The sequence below is a fragment of the Drosophila virilis genome, chromosome 4, assembly GCF_030788295.1.
Source record: "Drosophila virilis strain 15010-1051.87 chromosome 4, Dvir_AGI_RSII-ME, whole genome shotgun sequence".
Taxonomy (NCBI): domain Eukaryota; kingdom Metazoa; phylum Arthropoda; class Insecta; order Diptera; family Drosophilidae; genus Drosophila; species Drosophila virilis.
The window spans coordinates 875,170-896,459 of NC_091546.1; the positions used below are offsets into that span (position 1 = coordinate 875,170).

The following is a 21,290-nucleotide window of genomic DNA, read 5'->3' on the forward strand; positions in this document are numbered from 1 at the left end:
GCAGACCTTAAATGCCGTGAGACGGGGGCGTTCGAGCGCTCGAAGACAAACACTCAACGAGAGGTGACAATGCGCTCCGTTGCAGTTGCAGTTGCATTCGTGTTCATGCATAAGCAAAATGGCTGCTGCAACAACCGGAAACTGACGGCAAACGACGTTTGCGATATGCATCATATGCCACTGCAGCACGCCCCCAACCCCCATGCCACGCCACCCTCACCCATGTCATAGTGCAATGTGGAGTCAGCTACTTGGCATATTTCTGTCATGTCATTGTTGCTTGTGCGTCTTTTTTTGCTGCTCCCGGTTGTTGTCTGCATCTGTTAGCCTTGCAGGTGCAATTATGAGACTGGCTGGCTGGCTGAGCGGGGTGGAGAACGATAGGGGGCGGGGGGGTGTGACAGTGTCAGCGACACATAAACATTACATCATCAGCAACTTTTTGTAGCTGTCATAAAATGCAACAACAAGAACAAGTGAAGCGACAACGGCAACGAAAATGGGCACAAGATGCATGCGAAAAAGACAACAAAACTGGCAACAACGACTACAAATGAATGCTATCCTGCTGCATTTCCGTCTGCCGCTAAGCCGGCATGCTAAATCCCAACCCCCCCCCCCCCCCCTCCACTTTCTCACACCCTTGTCAGGGCTCTAATGAGCTGTGTGTGTGAGTGTGTGTGCTTCGCTGCATTGTTGTTGACATTTTTGCTGGCATATGATGCTTGTTAGTGACTTTTTGTTTCTTACTGCTCTGTATGTTTTATGTGATCCACTCCTCTCTCTCTCTCCATCTCTCTCTCTCACTCTCTCTCTCTCTCTCTCTCTCTCTCAGTCGGCTTGTCGCTGTTGTGAAATATTTTCATGAGTTTTGACAGTAATGTGTCGCAATGTTTGTCCATGCTTTTTTGTCTGCCACACAGAGAGAGAGCCAGTCATCCAACCAGTCAGCCATTGTCTGCGGCTGGGCCAGAAGAGCGACATGTTTGTCTCCTTGTTGCGAGTGTTTAAGCGTTGATTACACTTTCGTGTTTGCCGCTGGTTGTCACTATCTGTTATAGTTGTTCATGCGCTTGTCGTTGTTCCTGCTAAAGTTCCAGTTGCGAGCTGCCGTTGTTCATTTGGCGCAGCTGCATGTTTCCCTCACATATTTCTATGCAATATCACAATATGCGTCTCTTATTAAAAATATCTTACTTTTCTGCATACTCCATAGGCGTATAAGAAATAAATAAATATATATAAATGTTTGAACACATAAATTTAGAGATTATATTATTATGTCCTTCAGGATATTTACATTTGGTCATGGACCTACTCCCTTACTCTCAAAACTAAACGTCAAGCTTCCTGCTGTACAAATCTCTAAATAAAGAGCTGTTTGTTCTGAGAGATCTTTGTTCTAATTCATTCAAGTGGAGTTTCACACTTTTCGAAAAATGCATTCCTCTTTGGTGAAAATGGAGGTCCAAGATTTGGTGGGAGGTTTGGCCTCTAAGCCAATTTGTCATTTTATTGTTGGCAATATTATTTTTGGTCAAAATTCATGTGAAAATGGTGTCATTAATTGTCCTATATGGACATAGGTCTAAATTTCTTAGCCAGAGCGATAGGCAGTAGAACTTGATGATTAAAAGTAGACGAGCCAAAAGCAGAAAAGATCAGCAGACAACATTTTTAGCGATAGCGCTGGGCATTGGACCTTTACGATTAAAATAAAATGAGTAAACACTATAAAATAGGCAGCGCTTTGCAGTTGGAGTTTAGTTAACGCAGCTAGGTGCCGGAAAATGGATGCGTATTAAGATGCATAAGAGAATTTTAGCAGATCACACCTGAGAGGTAGCGAGATGGCATTGCAGCAAATATACCAATAATAGGAGTAAGGAGCAAAGATAACTGCTGGATCAACACGTACGATTGAAAGAAGAAGAGTCAACAGTATAAATAGAGCAACACTTCGCAGCTGAGCTTCAGTTGAAGCTGCAGAGTGGCCCAGCTAAGGGTATTTACGTGTTTAAGAAAATGTATGCAGTTCACACGTGAGTGAGAGCGAGATGGCATGGCTGCAAATATACCAATAATAAGAGTAAAGAGCAAAGATAACTGCTGGATCAACACGTACGATTGAAAGAAGAAGAGTCAACAGTATAAATAGAGCAACAATTCGCAGCTGAGCTTCAGTTGAAGCTGCAGAGTGGCCCAGCTAAGGGTATTTACGAGTTTAGGAAAATGTATGCAGTTCACACGTGAGTGAGAGCGAGATGGCATTGCAGCAAATATACCAATAAGAGTAAGGAGCAAAGATAACTGCTGGATCAACACGAACGATTGAAAGAAGAAGAGTCAACAGTATAAATAGAGCAACACTTCGCAGCTGAGCTTCAGTTGAAGCTGCAGAGTGGCCCGGCTAAGGGTATTTACGTGTTTAAGAAAATGTATGCAGTTCACTCGTGAGTGAGAGCGAGATGGCATGGCTGCAAATATACCAATAATAAGAGTAAAGAGCAAAGATAACTGCTGGATCAACACGTACGATTGAAAGAAGAAGAGTCAACAGTATAAATAGAGCAACACTTCGCAGCTGAGCTTCAGTTGAAGTTGCAGAGTGGCCCAGCTAAGGGTATTTACGTGTTTAAGAAAATGTATGCAGTTCACACGTGAGAGGAAGCGAGATGGCATTGTAGCAAATATATCAATAAGAAGAGTAAGGAGCAAAGATAACTGCTGGATCAACACGAACGATTGAAAGAAGAAGAGTCAACAGTATAAATAGAGCAACACTTCGCAGCTGAGCTTCAGTTGAAGCTGCAGAGTGGCCCAGCTAAGGGTATTTACGTGTTTAAGAAAATGTATGCAGTTCAAACGTGAGTGAGAGCGAGATGGCATTGCTGCAAATATACCAATAATAAGAGTAAAGAGCAAAGATAACTGCTGGATCAACACGTACGATTGAAAGAAGAAGAGTCAACAGTATAAATAGAGCAACAGTTGCAGTTGGGCTTCAGTATAAGCTGAAAGGTGGCTCGAAAAGGGACTTGCGAATTAATATGCATTTACGCGCATAAAATAATGTTAGCAGATCACAAATGAGAGAGAGGGAGATGGAATTCAGCAACTACTATACCTATAAGAAGAGTGCGGAGCGAAGATAACTGCTGGAGTAAACGGTATAAATAGAGCAGCACTGCAGTCGGGCTTCAGTTGAAGCTGCAAGGTGGCCCCAGCTAAGGGCTGCTTATTAATATGCATTTACGTGTTTAAAAGAATGTTAGCAGATCACATATGAGAGAAAGCGAGATGGCACTGGAGCAACAATACTAACAAGAAGAGTAAAGAGTAACGACAACTGCTGGACCAACAAGTGCATGTGTTATGAAAATGGCAAATTGATCACATCGTAAACAAGTTAGTTTATGGGAAGGTCTCAGGTGAGTACACAACATAATTTTGACGGTTTTGTCATAAAGAATAGACCCTTACAATGAATATTAATACATCAATTCCCTCTTTTTGTAATTTTGTGCCTAAGATATTCGCTTACACCATACAAATTTACTTATAATTGATGGAAATAATGGTCAAAGATATGGTGGGAGATTTCTTTCTCGGTAGAATTGCGATTCAAGGTTTTGTTTTAGCAAAGTTTTAAGTTTTAAGTAGACATAGGACAACCAAAATATCCGAAATACCGACAGCTATTTGTCCTTAGGGTTATTTTTACGTCGGCATTCCCTAGACAGAAGACATTCCTTCATGTTACTCAGAATGTTTTAAATCAGCATCTTTAGAATTAACGGTGACTGCTTTCTGTTTTAATTCCAACGTAAAAAAATGCATGAAATTAATGTCTCTTTGCTGCCTTTAATTAATTAAATTGATGTTTTTTTTATTAATTGATGCGCTCGTTTGTGGCTGATCTGAAGTATTGAATTGGTCATTAATTGCCGAATGCCTCGTGCTGAATGTTTTTGCATTTCATTTTCACTTTTTATGACATAACTGTTTGAATTAATAAAATTATATGCATTTAAGATAATTATACAAATTTGTGCTCGGGAACATGTCATATGAAAACGAAATGCTGTCATTATTTTTTAAGGCCATGTCAAATGTTTGAGTATTAAGTTTATAAAAGGCGGATCAATTCACTGGCGGCCACAAATCTTGCGTCAACTTCTGGTGTTGATTGTCGCAATGGGCATATTGGTGCGTTGTGGAGAGAGAGGGAGAATGATTAAAGGAGAGAGAAGGGAAGAGAACGAGAGAGGGAGAGAGCATAACGCAGTTGCTGTGTAGTCGCAACAAGCGATATTTCATGTACTTGCCATATATCAATGTCACTTTACTTTGGCAAACAGTTTCAGTTAATACACAATCAATGTACCAATGTGTTATCAATAATAAATTGCTGGCGATTTATCAGCCAATGCAGCCAACAACAAATACGACCCAACTGTCTCACACTACCAGCTACAGTCTTAACTTACTTTACAACAACAAATGCCATAGCCAGCAGCAGGCGACAGCATCAAGCAGGAGCCCAGTTGAGGCGTTCGCCCACGCGTCGGGGGACTTTTAAATCCACCCAAACCGCCAGCCACATGAGAAAGTCAAACATAAATCGCTCTCCCTGTGCATGTGCGTTTGTGTGTATGTGTAAAAATTACGACCCTGTGTATGTGTGTGTTGGTGTGCGTGCAAGTTATGCGCAGCATGCAAAACTATGCACGTGCCGGTTGAAGTGTATAAATGTGCTGGTGGCCGCCCCTGGCGAGAGGTAGCCGTTCTCTAGCTGCAGCTACTGGCTGTTAGCTGCTGGCTACCGCTCCCCCGCTCCCTTCCCCCCAGCTCTTCCGTCGCCCTCTGCCTCGACGACAACGTCGCTCGACCGACAATGCGAGTCATGCGGTGGAGTCATATCGGATGACAATTAGGCCCTGGTCATCAATTCCAAGTGCACAGGCGATAAATCTTTGGTAATTGTATATGTGTGTGAGACCCTGTACGTGTGTGTGTGTGAGAGTGCCTGTGTGTGATTGTGAGAGTATGTGTGTGGTGTATTCCATGCAGGTTAAATGCTGCTAGCAACTGGAAATTGTGGCTTCGTTTTTTGGCTTACCAAAACGAAATATTCGCTCGTTGGCGGTCTAATTGAAAACTTTCATTTATGTTGGATATTTTGGGGAACATGCTGAGCAGGTTGTGGGCAATAGAGGATGGCTTTAAATAAATGTGTAGGCAATCAAGAAATAATCACGCAATCTACATTCTATAATTGAATAAACCATATATGTAAATAAATCATATGACAACCAATTTGGTTATTTATTAATTTATACCTCAATCAAGCCTCAGCTATAAAAAAAAAAAAAAACGCAAAAATTGTAATTAAGTTTCAATTTTAAAATTTAAGTAGCTTAAATACCACTTAATCATTTCAAAATGCCCTGTGACAAGGGTCTGCTCAATTACATGCGCATCATGTTTCGAAATATGCAGCAAATGGACTTTGGAAATTAAAGTCCGTAAAGTGCTAAATGGCTAAAATAAACAGTTGGTTGTGAGCTGCTAATTAGTTTTTGGATATGCCGCAGGATATTTCCATGTGCAAAAGCAAAACATGTGTTAAATTACATGCGCATTTGCATGTATATGAGTTTCCCCTTATTATATCAATGTGTGTGTGCATATTATTTATGCTAAATAATTGAAAATATTATTTGCCATGTTAAATGTGTCACATTTCCTGTTGACTTTAATTGTTGTCAAGCCTGCCAGGCAGACGACGACAGCGACAGAGGGTTGGGGTGCAGGCGGCAAGGGTGCAGCGTGTGGTGCACGGTGCGTATGCGTAACTTATCTTACCGTTGACATAAATGACATTTTAAGGGCAATAAGTTATTTCACATTATGTCTTTGTAGCTCTGCGATCTGTGTGTGAGTGTAAGTGCGTGTGTGAGTTAAGCCGAAACAGTGGGGCGTGCGTACAAGCCAAGCTACAAGCGGTTGGGAGGACACCAGGACAGACAGACAGACAGAGAGACAGACGGACGGACGGACGGACGAGCTGCCTGCCGCTCGAGTTGTTAACAACTATGAGACTATGGCACAAACTTTATGAATGCTATGTGTGTATGTGTGTGGGTGTGTGCGAGTGCACTGTAAGTGTTTGCACCGCATGCGGAAGTCACATGTTTGCATTATGTGTCCTTTGGCATGTCCTTGCCAAGCTGCTTGCTGAGCTGGCTCCCTGCCTGACTGGCTCCTGCCTGCCGCTTGTTTACACTGAACTACTTGCTGCATTTTCTGTGCCCCCGCCAAGCCCCCCCCCCCCCCCCCCCCCCCCCCCCCCCCCCCCGGTATCACGGCAGCCCCCCGCTTGCGACCTACAAAGCCCAAGCAGTTTTCATGCATAAATTTTATATTTTGGTATGAGTGCAAATGTGTGTTCGGTTGTGTGTGCGTGTGTGTGTGTGGGTGCTGGCAACATAAATTTTAACTGCTGTGAAAATATTTGTTTAATGAGAAACTTTTAGCTGCTGTTGCCTGCATCCGTCTTGGTCTTTGTCTTCGCCGGCAGCTTGCATTATAATTTATTAATCATTTAAATTAAGCCTTGCACAATAATTATTGTGCAAGTCACTGTGCAAATATATACAATTCGCAATGCACAACTATTTGCTGATGACAAGCCAAAACAGACCTTTAAGCCAAAAGTGTAAGCTATTATTTATTTACTCCACATTTTAAACAGCATCAATTTCAGCTAAATGATTGACTGTCTGTTTAGAAAAGTAACAATTGATTTCAACATTTGAAAAACTGGAAAATGCGCCCGAAACTTAAATTTCAAATCAAAAATCTTTGCAGTTTTTCACACTAAAGCTTAGTATAACTTTTGACTGCATAATAGTCTAAAATATTTCAAAAAATTCATAGATGTAAATATGTATTAGATAGATAATTGCGAAAGCAAGAGAATCGATTCGGTTTTTTCAAAGCTATGTTTAAAATTCTTGGCAAATATTTTTGTTATGAAAAATAAATGGTGCTCAATAAAAAGTGTGTGAAATGTGCAACTGCATATCATTTCACAAACGGATTTGTTATTATTTCCGTTGTAACTGCAGTTTTTCCTCCGAATTTTTATTGATATATATTTGTGTACAAATAAAAAGCTGTTGCTGCAGTTGCTGTATAATTTTCATTGAGTGCCCGGCTGCTGTTGGGCGTTTACACGCGCACAAAAAATTAATTGGGTCGACTTTATGTCTCTCTCTCTCTCCCTCTCTCTCTCTCTCTCTCTCTCTCTCTCTCTCTCTCTCATTCGCTCTGTTCCATTCCTGCCTTCATCTGTGAGGCAACATTGATTGCAATTGCAATTAAATTGGCAGCATGGAAAGGCGCTTAAATGACGCTTCAAGGGTTTCCGAAGCGTAGCTCTCGGCTGAGAGTACCTACACCTGCGACACTCAGCGAAGGTCGAGGCACTGCCTCCATTTACGTTTGCATCGATGCTTTTGAACATGAGCTGCCACTGAAGTAGCTAATTGTGTTTCTGGTTCGAATAAAAGTAAATCAGTCATACGATCTGCAGCAGACGACAGCTAATGGCAACTTTGTTGTCTGCCACACACACAAACACAAAATTGTCTAGACATTGTGGGTTGCATGAACTCATTTGCTATGCGAAACAAGCTGCAGCAGCTGCGCCTTAAAAATCCGAAGACCGAAACCAAAATACGGCACAGTACCTACCAAAAGTCAGGCTCATAAGAATTGAAAGCCAAGCTTTGGCATTCATGGAATGTAATTAATGTTTACTTGCCTTATCCACTTCGGCTCCTTTGTGGCTGCGACCCAAAAGCGCCAGTCATTCCACCTAATCGCCGAGTGGCTCTCGAAAGCGGCGCAAGTCACGCTGATAATGTCGAACTGATTAAGTGTGTCCTTGTTGGGGCCCCCAGAATGCAACCGTACAAGGACACGCATGTGGTCCTCCTCTAAGCAAACTTGAGTGGGCACCAATGCAACAAGACAATTCATTAATCATCTGCATTATCCAGTGCCGGGTACTGCACATATAACCCGCTCATTTACTTATGAGAACTGTGCCAATTTTCGACAAGTTTGAGGCTTCCCTGAATAATCCATATTTATGATTAATTAAGAGAACTTGCCTTTGATATCGGAACTAGGATTAGGCAAACCTTAAACTGAGATTAACAATTTGTGCTTTCTTTAATTCATTTGAGATGAAGAACTCATCTAATTGGATATCAAATAAACAGTCCTTTAAATAAGCGAAATAAGGTTTTTCAGCAAAACGAAAAACAATATTTGTATACAAATCTGATTGGATCAGATTTGTGATTAATGGAGAGAACATGCCTTTGATTCGATTGTGAAGATTCAGTTCTAAAATAGTGGAATGGCATTGATTTAGGTAAATTCTACACTTAGGCTCTCTATTTGTGATTTCTTTAATTCATTTAAGATGAATAGAGAGTAAGCTATTTGCAAGCAATAACCTTTCTAGCGGGATATCAAATAGGTAATACATATAGCTATAATATCGCAGCCCATTAAATAAGCAATATAAAGTCTGTTAACAAAACGAAAAACAATATTTATATACAAATCCTTTGCATATGGTATATCAATAATCGAATACAACAGCTGCAAATGTGCCCAAAAACTCGGCTCTTAACCGAAAAAGACATAAAGAAACAATTGCTTATGTATGTGTGCGCGTGTGTGTGACTCTGTGTGAGTGTGTGTGTGTTTGGCTGAATAGAGTGTTGTATTTATGTGTGTGCTAATGCGTGTTCTGCTACAAGAACTTGCTTGTTGTTTTCGGTTGAATGGGCTTTTGGTATTGTTGTTATTGCTGTTCCTGTTGCTGCTGGCCAAAATCCACATCTGCATGGCCTACACAAGTTGATTGTTATTAATATAGTTGCTTGTGGCCAGCCTAAGACACACGACTGGCAATTTCTGTTCTTGTTCTTGTTGTTGTTATTATTCTTGTTGTCATTTCAACTGTTTGCTTAGTGCGAGAAAAACACGGCCAAATTGCTGCAATGAGCAAAACACACACTCACTGTTAAAATACAGACAATACGCTTGATTAAGACGCAGCAGGACTTGCCCGAAAGGGCACACACACACACACACACACTAGCACAAGCACAAGCACAAGCACGGTTGAGCAGACAAAGACAACGCGTGCGATTGTGATTGTGATCAAGATTAAGTTCCGAGTCAAGAAGCACATCGCAAAACAACTTATTCATCAATTTGTGCGCAATTCCGAAAATAGTCAACAGAAATAATAGCAAAATGTTTGTAGGTTTGTGGGCGTCTATATCTCTCTGGTTGTGGGTGAACTTGAAGGTCAGCTGCTGAGCAAGCATAAAAACAACAACATATTGCAACGCAATAACATAAGCAACACGCACAGAAACTCAACTAGGCCGTCCCTCCCTTCCAAATCTCTTTTTCGGTATATATTAATTGCGCACAAAAGTATGCTAAGTTTTTCTCAGACATCAAGGGAGAGCTTTAATAGGTCAAAATGTGCTATGGTGGCTTTTTGTTCCTTTCCGATAATGCACATTTATCCAAGATTCTTCTATTCTTAAATAGGAACTGAAAAAAGTTTCAAATATTTTAACCAATGCCAAAATATAAAGGTTAAAAAGGCTTCAAACTTCATTCATGCTACATCTATACTGAAAAAACATATAAAAGCGTCATTAAATATAAAAATGTACTCATTTTTATATATATTTACTGCGCGCAAAAGTACGTTACGTTTTTTCCAGATTATAAGGAATATTTTTGTTTAATTTTTAACAAGTTACTTGATTCTTATTTTGATCTTTTTTTTATAATAAACTAATATGTCTAACCTTAGCACATAGCTGGGTATAAGCAGTCTTATATAGATTCTGCTATTTTCAAGCAAACCCTGAAAAACATTTCAAACAGTGGAAGAATAGCCAAAATAAATGGGTTAAAAAGTCTAGTATTTAGTATTTATGTAAAAGGTTTTAATTTAATAATAAACAATCAATTTGATTATTAATGTTATTTTGATAATGCAGACTTATGCAACTTTGTAGATTCTGGTATATTTAAACAAAGCCAAAGCCAATATATAAGGGTTAGAATGGCTTCAATCTTATTCGGGCTAAATCTCTACTTTAACTAAATATAATCATAAAAGCGTCATTAAATATTTATACTTATTAGTTTGGCTGCATTAGGCTAACGTCTTATCCTTTAATTCTGCAAAGACGTCTATGGACCACGCATCTCACTATTTTGTGTTTATACCTGAGCTGCGAACGGCTAAGCCTTAAATAAATCCTCATTTGTTGCCATCTACATAAATATAAATTAGCTGATTTAAGTCCAGTCGACAAACCTGAAAATCAACAATCAAAGCAACTCGGCTGCTGCGCCAAACCGCACAGTCATTGGGCAACAATTGTTGCCGCTTTACACACAACAAACATGAGATAAAACATACATGTGTGTGTGCTTAGGCTTGGCGTCTGTGTGCGTGTGACATTCAAAAGGATAACTAACTATGGTACAACGATAATGGCAACGTCTACACACATAACGGGTTGGCTATTATTGCTTTGCCACTCGACCTGTTTGTGTTTGCCTTGCCTGGAGTGCCTGCCTGCCTGTCTATACGTGTGTGTATGTATAAGTGTGTGTGTGTGTGTGTGTGCGTCTTTGGCAATGTGTTGAAATTGTTTCAAAAAGCTGACGCTTAACATTATCGCCTTTTGCTCGTATTCAACGAGAATCTTCAAGAGCGTGTGTGTGTGTGTGTAAGTGCATGTGTGTTTGTCTGACAATTCATGCATAACTACATGTGTGTATGTGTATGTGTATTAGCCTGCTTGTGCATGTGTGTGTCCATCAGAATGATGTGCATTTGTATGTTGTCAGCATGACACAACGAATCTCTCTTCTTCCCCTCTCTCAGCCCCTCTCTTACTCTATTTCTCTCTCTCTCTCTTGCGTCTTGTGGAGTTTGACCCCCCGGCAGCGGAAATGTCAACAGTGGCCAATGGCAACTGTGGCAATAAAGGCACAAGAAGTGCGCCCTGTACATCACACAATAAGTGCGTATAATGGATTGATGGTGGCACGCAGACAACGCGATAGCAAGCGATGAAAATCATGAGGCATAGCACAGACAGCCCATATTAGCGGAGTAGATGGCCAGCTTGGCCAAGGGGAAGGCATGGATGGTAAAGGAAAACTTTAACAGAACTTGGCAGACAAGCCCAAATATAATTTCTTTAAGAAACCGGACTTATTTGCAGCGAATGCAATTAATATTTGTCATTAAATAAACAAGACTTTAAGTCTTGAAGAGATGCCAAGAAAACAATAGTACTAAGACTTGCCTCCTGCTACCTGTCGAACTTTCAGCCGAATTCAATACCTTGATTATTCATAAAATATTTAACAACAAGTCGCAGCAACCTTTATCTGCCCACGTCAGAGCTCGATACACATTTTATCGTTCTACACCATCTTGCGATGCCATAATTTGATGCTCAATTTCGTTTTAGCCTAAACCCTTTTGATGGCCCGAACTCTTGACCTTGTGCCGCCTGTCAACAAACGTATATTTCTTTTAGCCCAAAATTTGTTTGCCAAGTTGTCAAAAAAATGTTTTCGATTTCTGCTCAGATTTCAGATCTCCGACCAAAAATCCGACAACGACAACAAAAAGTAAGCTGCAGCATATTTATGTTGGGGCCGGGACGACCCTCATTTAATTTTCTGTCACACGGCGTTATTTATGTGCCGCTGGCCACATTGTCTAACCATCGATAGCGTCTGAGTCCGAATGCAAATAAATATATGCGAATCGCGTACGGATCGAATAGCTCGCGCACAGCCGCATAAATTGTCAGGTTGGGGCTGTTTTATTTTTGGCCTTTAATTGGATTGCAGCTGCAAGTTTTTCGCATGCCAGCCACTCTAAGCCAAATTGAGCCGCCGAAACGTGACGTTTAGCGACCACACACACACACACACACACACACACACACACAAGCAGTTGCTTAGCCCCGTGCTCCACTCCGTTGGCATTCGGAAAAAGCGCATCTGGCTGCGGCTGCATTTTGACGTTTTGTGGCTAAAACGACAATTCGCCTTTCGCGTCTTGTCTTATATATAATTAAATTCTGTGTTTGCAACTGGCTGTCATGAGATTCGCCTAAGATGCGCACCAAACAGCAACAGCTCTGCAGCACTTGACCCAAATTCGCGTGGTCTCCGTCTCGGCGCTCGACATCGAAATAAAATGTTTATTTTGCATTTTATTTGTGGCGCATGGCAAGCGCTAAAATTATTTACGCAGCATCGGGCGTGTCATTTGCATGCGCCACACCCCAAACGCCCCCCCCACATGCCCGAAAAGTAGGTCTCTCCGCAAGCGAAATGACAGCAATGGGAACAACAAGCAATGAAGCCCACAAAAATACGCTAAAAGTATTTACATTTGACTTTGGAAAAAATTATACATTCCCGTGCAAATAAAAAACCAAAGCAGCAGCAGCAACAAAAACTTGCGAATGAAGAAAAAAGTAAAGAGAAAACTGAGCTTGTAAATTATCGACGAATATGAAATGCACTTGAGCAGAAAACGCAGAAAGCCTTAGAAAAGATAAAAGATGCGGCTTCTGTGAACAATCTGCAAGATAAAGTTGTGGGCATCTGATACTTGATTATTTTATAAAGAGTATTATTTAAGATAAAGCTTAAAAGAAAGTTGGGGGTACAATGCAAGTCTGTGCTCCCATATGATACTTGACAGCATTTAAAAAGTATCCTTTAAGATTAAAGTTAACAGAAATAAAATTTAAAATTTCTGAATGTTGTATTTCTCGCTGCTGGATTATTGTTGCTAAATCGAAGTCTATGCTAAAAGGGCTTCGTAGTATCAGGAAAAATGGTGTCCCTAAGTATCAGAATATTAGTTACTTCTTAGCTCATAGATCAAATCGCAGAAATATATCGATTGGTTCATCTGCAGTTGCTCAAATTCAAGACATCTAACATGTTTACACAGATCTCGATTATCTTGCACTTTATATTAGACATCGCCAATATCTGCGTCGCATTCAGCTGCACAAATACTCTATACCCTATAAAAAAAAGAGATGACAAAACAAAAATGCGTTACTAAAGCGGAAAAAAGCGTCAAATCCGCAAACAAACACTGTGACAGCAACAATGGAGGGCGTGACCATGCCAAGAAGGGGGCTGGGGGGGCGTGTATGGTACCCAGAAACAGTCCAGCGCCAACTGAATGAAATGTACTCTCTATTGACATTTGATTCACAAAAAAAAAAGAAAAGAAACGAAAGGCAAGCACAAGAATATAAAAAAAGGGGGGACCCGTAGTTATCCACCACGATGTCTGACTTTGGAGTTCAGTTCCGATCCCATTGCAAAAGCCAAAGCCAGAGCCAACGCTTTTGCTCAGATTTCGCAATGGTTCTTGGGAAAAACTCATCGGTTTGGAATTCGCGTTTGTTTTGCCTCTCGGCCCGTTCCGTTTTATTATACTCTTGCCGGGGGTATTACCATTTTGTCGGGAAATGTGTAACGCATTGATGGAGACATATACGACCCCATAAAGTATATTTCTCTTCTTTTCAGTATCAACAGCCAAGTCTATATAACCATGTCCGTCCGTACGACAGTCCGTCAGTCTGTTTCTGCGCGAGCCAGTCTCCCAGCGTCGATCGGTGGAAACGTATGTTCTTGTATGAGAAATATGTTTGTTTATCAAGATATCTTGACCAAGCTCGGCAGTTGCTAATTTTATTACGCTCATCATATATATATAGCTGCCATAGGAACGCTCTGCGAAAATGAAGATGTATGAAAATACTTTTTGCCCTTATCAAGTTATGTTAACAATACTCGGCATTTACTATTATCCCTGCGCTTCTGAGATACAGGCAAAGCACTTTGAGTCTGCAAGGGTATTTGATCTTCGGCTTGCCAAAGAAAGCCCTTCTTTCTCGTTTCATTTCATTTCATTTCGTTTCGTTCCGTCTCGGCTAGCGTTTCCGGTTTCGAGACTTTTGGATCTGTCGTCTTGGCGCATAAATTTGCCTTAATTTGTTGCAAAATAATTTCATTCATTTACGTGCTGCCATTTACATTGCGATATGCCGTTGATAACTTATTTAAGCGTCGCCATCGTCGGGCAACAAATTTGAACAAAATAAATTATCAAACTGTCACATTGACGTATCGCCTGTCCGGGCGAGCAGGAGCTGAAGCGGTAGCAGAAGCTGGAGCCAGAGTATGGTCAGGGGGGAACAAGTCGTGAAAGCATAATCTAGAGTATCATGTTGCTCGTTTAAAGGATGTCAAAGGTTGGCCATATATCAGGAAGGCATCAAACGCAGGCGAAGCTGCTGCTGCTGCTGCTCCTGCTGCAGCCCGTTAACAATATCATGTAACAAATTCTTTGTGCTGGACAAGCCACACTAACACACAAACACACACACACACACACACACACACACAGATACACAAGCGAATAGATATGGATAGAGGGATACACGGGCTACACGGACATTCGAGCTGTTTCAGATTTCCAATAAATATGCCTAGGGTGGCCTAGGCGGCTTGCTGTTTGCCGATTTCCACTCTTGTTCTTGTTTTTGTTGTACATATAGCTACTTGTTGTTGTTGTTGTTGTTGTTGCTGTAGACTCCCAGCTCTGCCGCTTATTTGACATTCTGACAGTTTCGACAGTTTGGTTCTCGTTTTACTCTGCGACAAAGTGCGTGAGGGCTGGCCCAGGACGAGCAACTGGCAACTGGAACTAGCTTGTTTATTTATATGGTGTGGGCCATGTGTGTGTGTCTCTCTCTCTCTTTCTCTCTGTGTGTGTATGTGTCTGTGTACCTTGCTGCGGTTGCCGTGCCCTCTGCTCCTGTAGCCGTTCGCCGTTCGCCTCCATCATGCATTATGCCGTAAACGTTGCTTTGTTGCGCAGAAAACACAGACGAGTCTGCAAAAAATCGCTCAAAGTATCGAAAACCGAATAGCGCAGTGTGTGACAGCTGCCCCTCCTCCCCCCCCCCCCCCCTCACTTGTCCGTGCCCCTTCCATCTGCCCTTTCTCTATGGATTTATGAAGCAGCCAGGAACGCGCTGCGTTTGCTTTAGAGCGAGGAACAGCCACTAACAAGCGGCTGATATGTGTCACTTACAAACCCGAACAGTGGCAACAAATGTTTCAATTTGTGGTCACAAAACACGGCAAACCAAAGAAGATGATGTGCAATCACCTGCAATACTATATTATATATAAATACTAGCAGGTTTAGAGGTCGAATCAATGCCTCGATTTGAGGTTCGCATGAGCAGCTTGCCTTGCACCTATATGGCTGAAAGCTAGTCAACTCTGTTAAAATGATATTAAAAAACAAAAATTAACTTTAAAAATAACTATTTATTGCCGATATTGATGGCTGGCTTTTGGCAAAACTAAAATAAATAGAATTAAAAAAAAAAAGAATAAAACTATTTTCAAAGAAACATAATGCGGCTTAGACTTGCTTTCGGCTACCTTATCCAAGATATCTGGCTTAAGCTTTGAATAAAAAATGACATATTTTCAAGTACTTGCTTAGCATAAAATGATCCATGTAACATTTCGGTATTATCCAACTGATACAGTTAAAAGTTTGGCTCATATCAAATTACAAATTTAATACTTATCTTATTTTGTGCCTATTACATATTAATTTAATTTATTCTCTCTATATTGTTTTCGGAATTACACATTTAATAGGCAATGTTCAATATTATAATAGAATATTCAATATTATATTAGTCATATGGCAACAGTCTTCTCTTATCCTGACATGCATACTGCCCATTGTGCGCTATGGGATTCTCGGCAGTAGTATTTAAGGCATGCTCATGTTTGGAGTTTTCAGCTGAAACTTACTTAGCAGATTTTATGCTGCTGATGGAGAGTGGAACGCGTTTAAGTTTGATGCGCTTAGCACCGGGGAAAAAGTCGTCGTGACAGCTAAAAATGAAATGTGATAGCCTTTGCTGGATCAATTTCGGGGGGCAAAGGCTACCGGAATATGGTACCAACTACTGGCAATGCCATGCATAAGAGATATTTGCAGTTGTTGTTTACAATTATGCGGCAACTGGAAGCTGCTTTGTTTTGCCAGACAGAGACAGCCAGATAGATAGATAGATAGTTGTATAGATGTGTATAGGTATTCGATGTGACATCGGACGTTATTGCGAGTGCTGTTTCTGTTGATTTTGTCGATTTTGTCGGACGGGGCGAGCTGACTGACTGACAGGCGGACAGCTGTTTGCTTCATTGGCTGCCACAAAATATCAACAAGCATTTTGTTTATTTGCTTAGCGTCGACAACTACCAAATACAAAGAGCCATTAGATTGTTGTTGCCAGCCAGCGAGAGTGGGAGGGGAGTGGGACAACTGTGCTGGGGTTTTTTTTAAGTGCATGTTGTTTCAGCGTTTGCGGCATGCAACTGCCAACAATGAGTCGTAGCTGCAGCCCTCGGAGCCAACAAATGCTCAAATTTATGCAACAGCAATGCCAATAATCTATTGTTTTTAGCCAGTTGCCTGTGTGTGTGCGTGTGTTTGTGTATGTGTGCAGAGGGGCAACATGTGTAAACTGTTTGAGTGAAAGCTGTCTCTAGGAATGTATTTGTGTGCTGCAATTTTAAAGTATAAGTGTCGAAAAGTACTTGAATGTAATTGAAAAACGAGAATTTGTTTTCAAATTTGCTTGAATATTTGCTTATTCGTACAAAATAAGCTCCCTGTAGCCAGAAGATATACTCAATTATTGGAGGTGCTTTAAGGTGTCAACTTGTACCTGCCCAATGTGAAGAGGCTTGCCTTATTAAAGGCTGCCAGCTAGAGTCCTGACTCTGACCCCTTAAATTTGACTAATAACAATAAGAGCCGTGGCCTAATTTTTAATTGAGCCGTAGATGTTGTTACTCAGCGTTCCCCGACTTCAGGCAAAATTACACATAGCTGCTGGCAACAGCTTCTAAACAAGTTTGGCTTCTTTAAATTCTTGTTTCCTCGAACCGAACTCCGACTAAAAATAAGTTTCTTTGTTTTTTCGGGCACTTTGTATGTCGAGTGCAACATTTATGTTGCACATTTAACCCCTAAGCAACGTGTGCTATCGATTGTTGTGACAGACGCTGTGTCTCGTTTTACTTAACATCATTTTGGAAATTTTTTGGTCGGAATTTATGCAGTCCTTGTGCAGGCCATGCCCGGCTCCGGATCAATGCCATGGCCGTTGGCCATGTCAATGCACGATACGACAAAAGCAAGCTGAGCTGCAATTTAAATATTGCATGTGCTGCGATAGCACGGCCGGACATAAGGACACGGGCGGGACATGCTGGGGGTCCAAATGCGGGTCCAGGTCCAGGTCCGGGCGCACATGTGACTATCGAGTAACGAGCACCGAGACATATTAAGCATAAAATTGTGTCGAGAAATTGGACTATGTGAAAAATGGCAATGCCGTGGAAAATATGTGCGCCAGGCAAAATGGGCGTGGCTGGAATAAGCGTTGCATTTTATAATTTATGCGCATGCAAGCCACGGAGTCTGCCACATAATCCGTGTTTAATAACACGAAACGAGCCCAACTCAACCCGGGCTAAGGAGCTGCTGATTCAGACAGCGCAAGCCGATAAATATAGCTATATATATACATATTTATATATAGGTATGCGATTGCCTTAAGCACTTTATGGGCTTCAGTTTGGGCAACACTTTTCGAGAATTTGTTTAAATTTTGCCCGGCACCGGCTCCGGCTCCAGTTGAGGCCGGCAACGGCGGAAGTTAACGCTCTTGTGCATTGTTTAACCAAAGGTATGCTTTTTATCAGCCAAAGGTCTTGGCACGCACACACAAATATGCCACACAGACACACATAAACAAGTGTGTGGGCTGCCTGGGCGAGGGGCGGCGGGTTAAAAGCGAAACCTTATCGAAAACGTTTAAACGCACGTAAATTCCACGTGGGCAAGATAAAACATGCATAAGCCAGGTGGCAAAATGGTCAAAGGGGCGTGGCTGGCACAGCAGCAGCGCCTGCATGTGTGTGTGAAAAATATGCCAATGTTAAATATTTGCCAGGCGTTGTCGCTGGTTTGGCACCCCTCAGATAAAGCTTTAACTACAGTCTCAGATAGACACATACACAAACACACGCACATACAGACACAACATGCGTGTGTATGTAACCTTTTGCGTGCTTTACGCATTACCCACACACAGCGCAGGACAATGTTGCAGGACACTTTGAATTATTCATTTACACGTTTTTTTTTTTCTTTTATACCCTGCCCTTCGAGCCGTGGGACAGTTGGGAATGTATTTGGGAGGGGAAGGGGTCTGAAGGGCACGCCTCGTAGGCGTTTGTAGCAACAACTGTATTTACTTTTTATCGCTGATAAAGCGCATAATTTATGGGTTGTTCAAAAATTTAAATGCCCCCGAGAATGCCGCGAGACAAAGAGAGCCAAAGAATTCCTCACGGGGTCAGTTGACGCAGGCTAAGTGCCGCGCAGGGCGAGGATAGGGGCTGTCTGTAAATTGTGGTATATATGTCTCTTTGTGCTCTCATTATCATGGCAATCCGAAGCAATGCCAAATATTTGACGCGTTCAATTTGGAGGGAAAGCTAATCCACCCGAGAAATATGCGGCACACAAATTTTATTCCTAATATTTTTTTGTTTAAAATCTTCGATAATAAGTAAATTATGTGGTGTAGATATTTGCATGTAATTTTTGTGTGTATTGGCATTGGTAGTACCAAATTAAATCTAAGAAAAATATTTTTAATGTATGCATTCTCACTATTTCAAGTTAGACTTAGCAAAGCGAGTTAAGTCTTTTAGCTAATAAACATAATCTCTGCTCTTCTCTATTTAGGAATGTGACTATATAAATGTTCGTCTCTCGCCTTCTGTTAGATGAAGAAAATAATAGTGCGAGTGAATTAACGGGTGAGTACGACATTACAAATATATCTCTATTTATAAAATTGATTGACCTCACCGATTGATTGAATGTGTTTCGGGAAATCCCATTGGCCTCAAACTCATTTTTAAAGATCTTTGAGAAAATTTACTTATACGTGCCACGGGCAAAGCCGGGCTAGTTTTATTTCAAAATCTAACAATTTATTTCACTTAACTGTTATCTGTAAATTGAAATAGTATCGCAAATATTAGGTATTTCAGATTTAAGTGATAAATTTACAAATTCAATTTGCGAATAATTCGTTGTGGCAAGCGAAGGCGTGGCAAATGACCAACAATTATAAACGCCCTCGGCCAATGGTTCAATGATTTAAAGCCAACACATTATCAGCCGCACATTTACACACACACACACGGTCAATAATCATTGTTTAATAGATGATTAGAATGTGGAAAAAAAGTGTAGCATACATTTATGGGCTGGGTGCAATAAATGTTTTATGCAGGTCTCGTGCGCGGGGTGTGAAAGCTGAATGCAAATTAAAATGCAATGCGATGTGATGAATGTGCAAATGTAAAATATGTGGCGTTAAATTTCAGTGCGAATAAAAATAACACCAAAAAATAGCAAAGATGGAGTAATACATGTACACAATGCAGAAGCAAAGCGAAACAATTTTTGTATGAAATGAGGTCGGCCACACGGCAAAGACGTTGGCATGCCACTTGAGGGGGGAGGGCGGTTGACCGAGGGGTTCTGGGCAAATTTATGACTATTAAGCGGAAAGTATGTGGCTTTTGTTGCTGCCTCAAGTTATACGAAAGCGCTGAAAATATGCAAAGCAATCGTAATTTTATGCTCCGCTTCGCTTTTGGCCTTTTGCCTTTTCTTCTCTATTTTTCTATAATATTGCTGCAGCCGAAATGCAAATGACCTGGCCAGCTGTTGTTATCAACATAGATGAATCAAATTAAATGAAAAGTACATTACGAGTCGCTTAATTGAAAAGCTTGGCCCCCTGCTGACAGCAGTCAGCGACGGGGCTCGCACTCAGGATTCGCGCTGGCGATTGTGATCCCGATGCTCCCAAAGCAATCAACCTAATTTGTCATATGCACCCGGCTCACAACCTGTACGTCTGTCCGCCTGTCTATCTGTCTGGCTGTCTGTCTTTCTGTCTGCCCTGCTGTCAGTCAAACACTTTTGTCCAGTCGGCCAGTCAATATTTATAATGAAAGCTAATGAGCGACTACGACCCGCACAGAGCGCAAAAAGTTGGCCCTGGACGCAGACGAGGACTCGAACTCCGACTGCCCTGGGTCAAACTGCAGAGCACTCATTGTATGTGTGTGTGAGTGTGTGTGTGCGAGTGTGAGTGTTTGCATTCTTTTTTTTTCTGCATTTTTGAAGTGGTCAACTATTGTTCTGCACCTCTCGCTTCCCTCTTTTCCCACGTTGTCTGTGCTTTGTCTGCTTTTGTGCTTCTGTTTTATAAATGCGACGCTTAAAAACTGAATGGCGCCGCGTCGCGGCAAAATAAATTGAAAGTACTTGTCCATTGTTTGATTAATGTGTCAATAATGGCAGCGGCTCGCAACAGTCCGAAATAAAAACCTAGCCGAATGCCCGGACCGTGGCCGAGTGCATTGAAACCTTAGAAAATTGTTGCGATAGCGAGAGCTTAGAAGATTGCACTCTTAAGCATCAAGATAAACAATTGTCTTGGAATAAAAGAGAGCAATCGATGTTTGGCAAATAAATTTTGTGGATTGCAATTGTTTTGCGATTTACTCTAATTGAAATTTTCAAGTTTTAGCTTCAACATTTGTAAAATATCGTAATCTTAGAGAGTAAGAACAATAAAAAGTAAATTATGTGCTGAACTCTGGTTGCACTCAAAAACTGCAAGCCATTTAAACATTTTTAAGCGTATCTATCAGTATAGCTCCAAGGGTCTACTGTAATACGAAATTAAAGATTTCAATAAACTTTAACATTCACAAAAAGGCAATTAAGGAAACAATATACACAGATAAAAAATAATTTACAATTAGCGCAAAGGAAATATATTTTTAAACTTATTTACGAAATAAAAGATTTCAAAATACAATTAAGTGAAGACAATTCAACGATTGCTTATTAAGTCGAAGGAAAATATAAACTAAAATATTATTTCTAATTAACGAAGAAAATATATAAA

General features: G+C 40.9%; 1 protein-coding gene across 6 annotated transcripts in view; it reads left to right on the forward strand.

Moving 5' to 3' along the window:
* The window catches only part of LOC26530582 (uncharacterized), a 142,565-nt gene that overhangs the window by 76,623 nt on the left and 44,652 nt on the right, over window positions 1-21,290 (forward strand). For 4 of the 6 annotated variants that reach the window (XR_011416572.1, XR_004304791.2, XR_004304792.2 and 1 more), the window contains one exon: window positions 19,040-19,113. The gene's annotated coding sequence lies outside the window, so the exon portion shown is untranslated. Of the gene's footprint in view, window positions 1-1,850; window positions 3,432-19,039; window positions 19,114-21,290 lie in introns of those variants that run through there. The other 2 variants (XR_011416574.1, XR_004304800.2) reach the window with 2 other exon arrangements.